Raw genomic sequence first — 10,901 nt, forward strand, 5'->3', positions numbered from 1 at the left:
ACTACAAAGGATACTCTGACTGCTAGGGGAAATGACCAATGAACATAGATTAATGAGTCTCACACGGCAATGTATGGCCTTGAGGCTTACTTTGTTTATGTATTTTTTTTTTTTATATATTTCTTTGTATTGTGGGGATTTATTAAACATGGAACTGGCTCTCATAAGCAGCTGAACACTGTAAAACAAATAGTTAATATGAATAAAGATAAGGGGGCATAATTTACAGCAGAGTCAAGCAAAAGGAGCAAAAGTTAGGAGGGAGGTGGGGTGGCCAGTGGTTTGGATCAAGGGTGTCTATGGTACATGTAGAAAGTGCTCTTTCAAGTGAAATGTTATGGGCTCCTTTCTAATTGCATGAGGGTGGGTGCAAGTCCAATGTTGATGGGTTTGCGATTACACATCCTGGGGACTTAGATAGAGAATACATGTTTTCTGTTTTCTTTTTCTTGTTTGCTTTTTGCAGCAGTTATCTGGACAGGACCTGGTTTATTGTGGTGTGATGGTCGTAAAAGATGGTGGCCTTGTTAGCAGTGTCAGACGCAGCATGCATAGTGATGGCTTGGTACATTATACAGCTGGTCTTTAGGTTGATGGGGGATTGTAGTGGCAACCAACACAGTGCAGTGAGTATGGAGGCAGTGTGACTGAATTTGAAGGAGGCTTTGATTCGGTGGTCTGCAGTGTAGGAAACACTTCTCTTTGGGGCGAGGGAGAAGATGGCTAGGCAAGTAAGTACAGTGTTTTCACCATCCAGGTGAAAAATGATGAGGGCCTATACTGTGGATCTGAAGTTATTTCATGGAAAGAAGGTCTTGATTATCCGCCAAAGAGGACTTTGGTGCCCTGCTGTCTGTGCTTTCTTTGCTACATATGTTTTGAAGGAAGTATGGCTGTTAATATTTAATCCCACTGACTTTTGCATGGTGTCAGGAATGGGGTGGACCTTCCAGGTTCTTTGTTGAGCACACCCATCTGGATGTGTTTTCATTTTTTTGCAGAGGGGAAGGAATTCTATTTTGTTGGGGTTGAGCATGAGGTATGCACTGGACATCCAGGTGTATATCAGGAAGAGACATTCATTGTGCTGGTGGATATTTTTGCCTCAATCGATGTTGAGGTATAGTTGTGCATTGCTTGAGTATTTTTTGACGTGGATGTTGTGGCTGTGTTTGAATGCACGCACAGCATCCACGCCAGGTGAAAAGGTTCAGGCTCAAAAAGACCTATTAGTAAGTGCTGCAGTGTGTAAGGACATGTATAGCATTTTGCCAAAATATAATAACTTTTTTTTTTATTGCCAGCAAATTAATAGCATTTTGCCAGTATGTAATATAGCATTTATTTATTTATTTATTTTTATTTTTTATTTAAATCTCATTTTAATGCCGATGAATGGTTACGGTGATGCATAGCATTCTCAGACAGTGGTTGTCCATTGATTTTGATAGTTTTCATACAGCACACTCCAAAACCTACAAACTAGTGTATTTTAACATGAAATGTTTGATACTGAAGTAAAACATGAAGAAAGCATTCTTTAAGGAAATATTGCTACCCCAAATATACAATCAATGCGATCAAAATATATATTTAAATGAGGATCACTCCTAGTATTTTTTCTGCTAATTTAATTTGATGTTGACAAAGTGCACCATTCAAACCAAATCTAATCTTCTCCAAAAAATTGATATAAATGTCCCACAGTGATGACGTTATGGTTCTGTAAGGTGTCACTGGAGGCAGCTGCAGCAATCAATGGGTACATCACCTGTGCTGCACTGAGTGCTCCTGTGTAGGGCCATCATTCAGTGGTGCACTTAAACTGCGTTATTCAAGGTAGAAACAGGTCTAATAAAACTGGATATGAGAAAGTTAACTGAAGGGGAAGGTTCTCTTCTGAGAGGGCATTCTACGGAAGTGAAATACATTATTGCTCAGACGAAAGAACTTTGAATACAGCAGTTGTTCCAGGATTGCGCCTAAATCCTTCAGCATTTTCCATTCCCTTAAGCAGAGACGTAAGGTGGTGGAGGATCTTTAGCAGTTCCAGTCATGGTGTCATTGTAGCGAGGCAGTAGAACCGTGGTATCATTGGTGGTGATGTAGACCAGAACATCAGACAAGTTCCTGCTGTTAAGGTACGGGTAGCAGTTCCAAACACAGCTAATCAGATAAGCCTTGAAGGCCAGGATGATGCTGATGAAGAGGAGAATGTTTACCACAACACAAGCTGGATTCACAGACAGGATCTCCTCCTTGTAGGGGAACTCAGTGGGTAGTTGTCACAGATAGTCTTGAATTGTGTTCAGATACACAAGCACACTGATTGCAACCAAAGTGTTGAGAGCGAAATCGAAGATCTGGTAAGAAAAGAATGGGATGATCCAGGCAGCATGTTGCTTATATGCACCGAAGGTTGCATTGCACAGATAAAGATCATCAAGAGATAAATTGCAGTAGCAATGCACACATTGGCATCATCCAGGAAGTCAAAGTCATTGCCCAGGTCTGAGCTTTGCAGATGGTACTGATCGGGATCAATGATGGCACTCAACAGTATCAGCAATACTACCACATTAATGATCAGGTTCCAGATCCCCAGAATGATGGTGCCGGTGCGGACATGGCAGCAAAGGCAGAAACTGTTGGAATAGAAGCAAGCCCAGGGAGAATGCATCTTCATGGCCGTGTCCAGCTGCCCTCTCTGGGGGGACTACAGGCTTCAAGGAGTGTCGAGAGCTGGTCTATCCCACCAGCTCACCAGATAATAGTGTTATCTCAAAAATATGATTCGAACCACAAAACTATTGCTTATGTAAGTAAGGCATTTTACCAAGGTGAGATTACATTAGGTGAATGTGAAAAGGCTCTTCTGACCACTGTGCGGGCTTTGCAACATTTTCGCCCCATTGTTCAAGGGGAAAAGGTAATCATTGAGACCAGTCATCAATCATTGCAGTTTTTACAGAGTAAAAGGATTAGGTCAGGCAATCTAGCACAGTCCAGAATTACTTCATGGACATTGGCATTGCAAGGCTTTCCTGTAGAAGTGAGGTATGGCCAGAATAAAAACAGCCCAGTTGCTCAAGGATTAGCAAATTTACATGACTGTGCAGCTGAATGTGTATCAGATGAAGTAGAGGTGGAATCTAGTTTGCAGGAGTTTGAACAATCACCACACAAAGCTTTTGATTAAAAGACATGTATGAATTTACCAACTGTATATGTTGATGGATGTGCCTTTCACATTGAGAATGACAGCAATAAACAGTTGGCATCAGGGATAGGAAAGGGCTGGTTGAAATGTGAGGACATTCCTAGTATAGGGATGAGAATTGGGGATAGGAGTAGCCAGGTAGCAGAGTTGCCAGCCATTTATAAAGCAATTACTACTGCAGTTGATAATAAATTCAGTGAAATTGTACAGGTGACTGATTCTGATTATGCACAAAATAGCTTTGTAGAATATTTGCCTGGCTAGAAAGCAAGAGGCATGCTTACATATAATAAAAAGCCTCTCAAGCATGGGAACATGATACAGGCTATAGACAAATTAGTGTCAGAAAATGATTTAACAGTATACTGGAGGAAAATTTGTGGACATTTGAAAACTCCAGGAGAAGATAAGGAGGGAAATGATAAAGCAGATCACTTAGCCAAGATTGGGGCTGTTCTGGGAGAGTTGTTACCCATTGAACACTTAATTGGTGAAATACAAATAGATGCAGTTACACCTCTAATGCTCCAAAAGAGGTAGAACAACCAGTAGTGCAATGGAGTTATGATACACCAGACCAAGATCTGATTAAGGCGCAAAAAGATGATCCAATATTGGGGATCTTTTATTATAATCATTTGATGGGCCCCAAACAAAAATCCTTTAACTGAAAATGATTGTACAGGAAAAGAAGAGTTGAGGGTGTTATTAAGAATAAAAAATGGATTAGGCAACAAGATGGACTTATGATCAGGGAATCCATAACAGGACAGATACAATGGGTGGTACCCCTTTCATTCAGAGGGCTAATGTTACACCATGCACAGGATGCAATAACTGGAGGAAACAGAGGTTCACAAAGGACTTTAGAGATACTGAAAGATTATGCTTACTGGCCACATATGTCCCAAGATGTGGAATTATATACTAGGGGGTGCCTGGAATGTGCTCAATTTAAACCTGCTTCACCAATGCATAGAGCTCCACTGATGAAAAGAGGCTTGACCCTTCCGTGGTCAGATTTGCAAATTGACTATGTAGGGCCTGTAAAACGGTTGAATGGGGAAACCGTTATCTTTTGACCGTGGTTTGTTTGATGTCAAAATGGGTAGGGTGAATCCCTGCACCAGATTGTAGTGCACAAACAGCAGCTTCATTACTGATAAATCATATATTTTCAAGATTTGGATTACCACAAAGAATAGAGTCAGACAGAGGAAGTCATTTCACAAGCACCTTAATGAGTAAGGTGTGGCAGATATTGGGGGTGAAAAGGAAACTGCATATTGCGCACCGGCCCACCTCTTCTGGAAATATTCAACGTTGCAACAGGTCTGTTGTGGAGATATTAAAGATGTTTGTAGCAAAGGCAGGTTCCAGTTGGGATTTACGATTACCTCTGGTATTGATGGCAATAAGATAGACTCCTGCCAAAGCGACAGGTATCAGTCCTCATGAGGTGTTAACAGGAAGGAAGATGGTACTGCCACAACATTTATTTTACAGGACACATGAGCAGACACTTGAGAGTTCATCTACAGTTCACGAATATGTGGAAGAAATGAGGAAGCATTTACAACATGCATTTGCATTGGTGCAGCGAAATTTGGAAAGAGCTGCTGACAGTGCAAAATCATATTATGATAAAAAGACGTCTGTGAAAGAGTATAATGTAGGGGATATGGTATATTAATTTCATTTTGGAAAAGGTAACCATAAAAATTCTAAATTTCTTGCGGCCTGGCAAGTGCCATTTCATATAGTGGATAAAGTGTCCCCAGTAGTTTAAAAAATATTAAAGGCAGAGGGTGAAATGGTAACAGAACAATTTGTTCATGTTAACCAAATTAAGCCCTGTCACCTCAAACATCAAATCAGGAGACTTGAGCAAGTAGAGACAGCTTAAGTGCCCTAAATATATGGAGAGAAAGACACAGTGGCTGTCTTTATAGTGTATCATGCCACAGAAATAAAAATAGATTTAATTTTTATTGTGGAGATACATAAAGATGAAAATACCACATTTGAGAAAGGTACAGTAATAAAAATTGATAGAAGGTGCTGAATCAAATTGAATTACTATAGTACACTGCTGAAATATTTTACATAAAAATTTGATGTATAATGATGTCATATGTATGTTGTTGTTTTCTCTTTAACATGTGCTTGGTTGCAGGTATTCAAATCATATTTTGAGCCACAATTTTATTTTTGGCGAAGTGGTAGAAAGGGTAAAATTGGTATTGTGCTATATACTTAATCTGTCTCTTTTCTATTTAATTCAGACAATTAACTATTATTGATTGGGGTCGGAGTTCGCAGGACCGGAGAACACGAGAGACGATGGAGTCATGGAGTCCACGGGATGAAGCTCAAGTAAAGCGTCCGGACCGAAGTATGGAGGTGAAGACAAAGTGACAGGGATGCCTAAAGAGATGATTTCTATGGAAAAGCACCCAAGAGCGCCAGGATGAAAGAGTTTCACAGAATGAACCAGATGATGAGAAATTGACAATCAGGACATCTCAGAGGTGCAGTCATGAAGATGGTAAACGTCATTAAAGGAAGAGTAGTGAATTGAACTTAATTCTACAGCGTTCCTGATGAAGCATAGTATTATTCTATGGGACTGAGAATAAGTGTGGTGGAGAATCACATGTTTGTTATTTTAATTATTTGTTTTAGTTAGTCATTTATTTTATTTATTTTATTTTATTATTTCTGTTAACATATATCAAATGTTGATGTCATATATATATATAAAGACTATGACTAAAAGAACATTCAAACCTATGCGGACACTTCGGTTGGAAAGAAAGACGTGTGGGTATTTTGTTATACATATACATGCACATGTGTATGAGGACTCATGGACCCATTTGGGGTATGTTACTTTTATTATGATTAAGCAGTGGTTTATTAAGAAATATTTCAATGTTCATTTTACTGAGCTGATAATGGAAAAAGAAAGAAGAACAATTTGGGTTTCCTCCAATTTTGATTTGGTTAGAGAGAATTGTCAGAAAAAGGAGGGTATGTAAGGACATGTATAGCATTTTGCCAAAATATAATAATATTTTTTTTATTGCCAGCAAACAATAGCATTTTGCCAGTATATAATATAGCATTTTTTTTGCCAGTATAATATATAGCATTATTGGTAGTATGCAAAGGACAAGATTTACAACACAGCCAGGCCCAATTTGAAACTGCAGATATTCAGAGCACACATAAAAAAACGTTCAGGCCGATTCATGGAATCAACGAGCGCCGAAAAAACGGCGCACGCGTGGGAAAACGTGCGATTCGCAGTGAAATAGCAAAAATCGCAGTGCAAGTGCGATTATCGCAGTGCAAGTGCGATTATCGCACAGAAAACATCGCACATCTATTCATGGAAGTCCGTGCACGCGCAAAATGTGGGATGTGCGCTGAAAAAGTGTGCGGCGCACGCTGGCGCACGCTGGCACACAGGTCATCGAACGCCGTGCGATAAGGCCACAGCGAATTCGCACATAGCGCGGCGCACATAACAAAAGTAGGCGTAACACGAGGGCGTTACACGCAGAATGGGGAACAACTCGTGAAAATGTGGGCGCCACGGGGGAAGTACAGGAGGCAAGTGCGCAGAACTCCCACACACTCGCCTACAACACGTATTCATGGAATCGAATAGGGAAAAACAGCGCACAGCCAAAGACGCGCACAGGCCCATACATGTCCGCCACACGAAAGCAGGCCGTAGCTTCCATGCGCAGGAAAAAAATGTGCGCCAAAGTTCTACACGCGCGAGAAGTTCCACACGCAATCGGGCCTGGGGGAGCTTGTGTGTGTATTTCAGGGGTGCGCGAGAAGTCCCACACGCAATTGGCCTGGGTGCGTGTATTTCAGGGGCTCGCGGGTGTTTTCACACGCGATTGTCCTGGGCGCGTGTATTTCAGGGGTGCGCGAGAAGTTCCACACGCGATCGGGCCTGGGGGAGCGTGTGCGTGTATTTCAGGGGTGCGCGAGAAGTTCCACACGCGATCGGTCCTGGGGGAGCGTGTGCGTGTATTTCAGGGGTGTGCGAGAAGTTTCACACGCGATTGGCCTGGGTGCGCAATTCCATTGGACCAAAGGCCCTGACAGCGCAGGCGCGTCTGTGACGTGACATGGGCGGGCGTGTCCCTGTACCCGGGGGAATGTTACAAGACCAAAAACTGCACGTCCGAGTGTCAGCCCGCATGATTGGAGGATAGTGCCTCAGCGCGTATACGCGGAAGTGATGTTGGACGTGTGGTGCGATTTAAAAGGTGCGTGTAGTACGTCATTTCCTTGTACGTGCTTCCCATGGAGAGCGAGTGGGTGAAATCTGTACTTCTTTTCGGTTCACACGCGATTTACTTCACAGCGTTTCTAGTTCGCACTCCCTGTTACCTCTATCAGTATTTTTCTGATTTTCTCTTCGACCTGTTTCCTCAAACAGCGTTGACTTCTCCTTTTGTCCTGTCTCCTCAGACAGTGTACAATTCTTCTTTTGGCGGGGGTGTTGCCAACGCGCACACGTGCGTATTTTTCACGCTCTTTTCCCAGGCAGACGGTGAGTCACGCACGTATTTACCAACTGTGCTAGCCCCGTGTGTAGCGTACCCCTTCAGAGGTCATTGTAGGCTGCGTGTGACACGCATACGTTCATTTTTGTGTTTCTGGGTGCCACAGCGTAGTGCAGGTTCCTTTTCCCACGCACGTGGTCTACGAGGGGTCGTGTGCACGTCATTTTCTGTTTTAGGGGTGCCTGTGCGTTGCGTGACCCGTCATCTTTCCCCAGGGGTTACATACAGCCTTGCTAGAGCACTTGGGTACGAATTCCATCTAGTACCCTACCCCTTTGACCCCCAATTGCCCAGGACAATTGTCCACTGCAAATCCCATACGCACAACTCCATCAGTGCCATGGCTGGGAGGCGAGCAAGTGGTAAGGGTGGCAAAGGTGGCCGAGCCTCAAGAGGTGGGTGTGGTGGGCGCGGTAGGGGACGTGGCCAGGATTTGCAGACTCCCCCAAGCCCCCCACGTGTGGAGGACCAGTCAGGGACACACATCCCCCCCCCATGGTTGAGGGAAATGTGGCTGACACCATCCCTGCACAGCCCTTGTTGGACCGGCCCGTTGTGGCACCTGACCTAGCACAGGGTGACTCCCAGGCTGACTTCCAGGTCGCCAAGTCTAGGCCACGGGTGGCGGCGCAAGCCAGTGTCACCAGGCCACGTGGTTCAGGGGCAGCCATGTCATCTGCTACCCCGAGTAGGCGGGGTGGGGAGGCTGCAGGGGCAGCTGCAGCTCCGTCCACCCCAGCTCTGACTCCCCCAGCAAGGACAGTGTTGGTCCCGGTACATCAGACTGAGGTTCCCCCTGCCATCATCACACTTCAGCTAATGCCTGCAGAAAGTCATGTGGTCAGTGTGCCATCGCACCGGTGCTCCTGCCTCTAGTGTCCAGAGCGGCGTAGGGCACTCCGGATCCCCACCACCCACAAAAAGAAAGAGGAAGAGTGCTCATCCAGTACAGGCTGATGACCCCGACACGGCTACACGGTCCGGCACGCCAAGAAAGCCTAGCTTCAATGATGCCGAACTGGATGCACTTGTGCAGTATGTGTCCGAACATGACGCCGAAATGTTGGTCACTTCAGGGTGTAGGATTACACCTGCTCGACGTCAGGCACACTGGCAGTCCATCGCGGACAGCATAAGTGCCCTTGGGTTTATGAGGCGCACAGCTGTTGAGTGCTACAAGCGCTGGAACGACCTTAAGCGTAGGGCAAAGAAAAAGCTGGCCTCAAGTCATGCCGCAACTCTGGTGACTGGAGGTGGGTCTCCACAAGAGGACATAGAACTCACTCTACATGAGCATGTTGCTGGGACCTACGTCACAGAGGAGCAGATCCAAGGTGTGGGAGAACTGCCAGATTACGAGGCATTGTCTGGTGAGTGCACATGCATGTGTGTGTGATCCATGTGTATGTAGTTTGTGGGAGGGGATCTGGTTGAGTGCCAGGTCAGGGTGTGTGTGCCTGAGTGTTTTGTCCCACCCATGTGCTTCATCCAATGCATTCTGCGCCCCGGGATTTGGGTATTACAGTATCCCTTCTGGCCACAGTAGGCGTTTTGCACTACATTGCGCCAGTTGCCCTTGAAGTGGCATCTTGTTACCACATTGTTCCGTATTTAGCTGTGTTCATTCAGGCTGATTGTAGGAATTCACCTGGTTCTACTGCGCATCACTCTGCCCCATTGTCACATATATGACATGCCCATGGTACATGCCATCTGTGTGATGGCATGTGTCATGTATGTGTATTGGACATGCCACTCACAGGCCAATGTGTGATGGCACTGCTAGCCAGCATGCAGCTGATGTGTTGCTCTCCCATCTTGGTGTCATCAGTGTCTGACATTTTCCTCCCCTTCCAACTCATGGAATGTGCATGCATGGGAGGGTTATAGTCATGTGGGACATGTGTAAATCAAGTACTGGTACTGTAGCTTGTCTGGCCTAATAGCGTGCCATGGTGCTAATGCCTGTTTCCATTTTTTGTCTTTCTTGTTTTTGCAGAGGATGACGCACCTGATGCTGTTGAGGGAGAGGAGATGGTGCAGGCCCAGGAGGGATCTGAAGCACGACCAGGCACCAGTGGGGGACGTGGTTTGGTGGTGGGGGAGAACCCTCTCTTGCTGCAGGCCATACTGTCCCGGGGTGTCCCTGGCTGCACCTCCCCAGAACTCTTTTCAGGTGTTGATTCGGATGAGGCCTATGTGGATTCGCAGGTATGTGTTCATGGAAGGGATACTGTTCTGCCCGACCCACCTGCACCAGGGGTAGAGCCCACTATGGGGATGTCAGTGTTGGTAGGTGCGCCTGTGGTGGTTACGGATGCAGGGCCACACTCCGCAACATCTGATCCTGTTCCTGCGCCAGCAGTTCAGAGGGGAAATGCAGTCCTGCAGCCTCAGGCAGTGCCGACACAGCAAGGCGCAGTTCGCCTTGCCCCAGACAGGTGTGGTGCCCGGCAACGCGGTGGCCATCCACCACCAGGCAATACCGCATGGGAGCAATCCATTCACGGTATGGCCAACCAACAGGCAGCATCATCCGAAATGATTGCTCAAGCCATGGAGAGGGTGGCCACTTCCATTGTCCCCCCAGAAAGGCAGATGGAGCTACTACAGCAGGCAACAGACTCCATTTGCCAATCAGTCAGGGAGGACATGTTGGCGTCCAACAGGGACAGACAGGCGGCCCTGGACAATCTGAGGGAATCAATTTCTATAGATGCCCAGGGACAGAGGGAAGCCCTGAGGGGAGAGGTCCGGCACCTCAGAAAGACTCTTGTGGACCTTGAGGCTTCCACTGTCACCAGGACGGAACAGCTGCTGGAGCGCGTCACCCGTACGCTCTCAGCAGAGATGCAGGCAACTCGGGCAGAGGTCCGGGCAACACGTCGGGTGTTGCATGGGGATCTCCGCACCATATCCCTCCAGAACGAGGCCTTCCAGGCCCGCATGCTTGCTGCCATGGAGGACCAAACTAGGGCATTGCGTGGGCTGCCTCCCATGGCACCACCACCTCCTGTGGCAGCAGCAGCAGAGGTTGAGGAGAGCAATTCCAGCAGTGAATCTCCCACTATTTAGTAGCCGTGCAGGCC

General features: G+C 46.0%; 1 pseudogene; it reads right to left on the minus strand.

Annotated features, from left to right (window-relative positions):
• Window positions 1-1,886: 1,886 nt before the first annotated feature.
• LOC138569060 (lysosomal-associated transmembrane protein 4B-like) lies at window positions 1,887-2,709 on the minus strand (annotated as a pseudogene).
• Between the last annotated feature and the right edge of the window lie 8,192 nt (window positions 2,710-10,901).

Source organism: Ambystoma mexicanum, chromosome 2q, assembly GCF_040938575.1.
Source record: "Ambystoma mexicanum isolate Mex_15411 chromosome 2q, UKY_AmexF1_1, whole genome shotgun sequence".
NCBI classification, from domain to species: Eukaryota; Metazoa; Chordata; class Amphibia; order Caudata; family Ambystomatidae; genus Ambystoma; species Ambystoma mexicanum.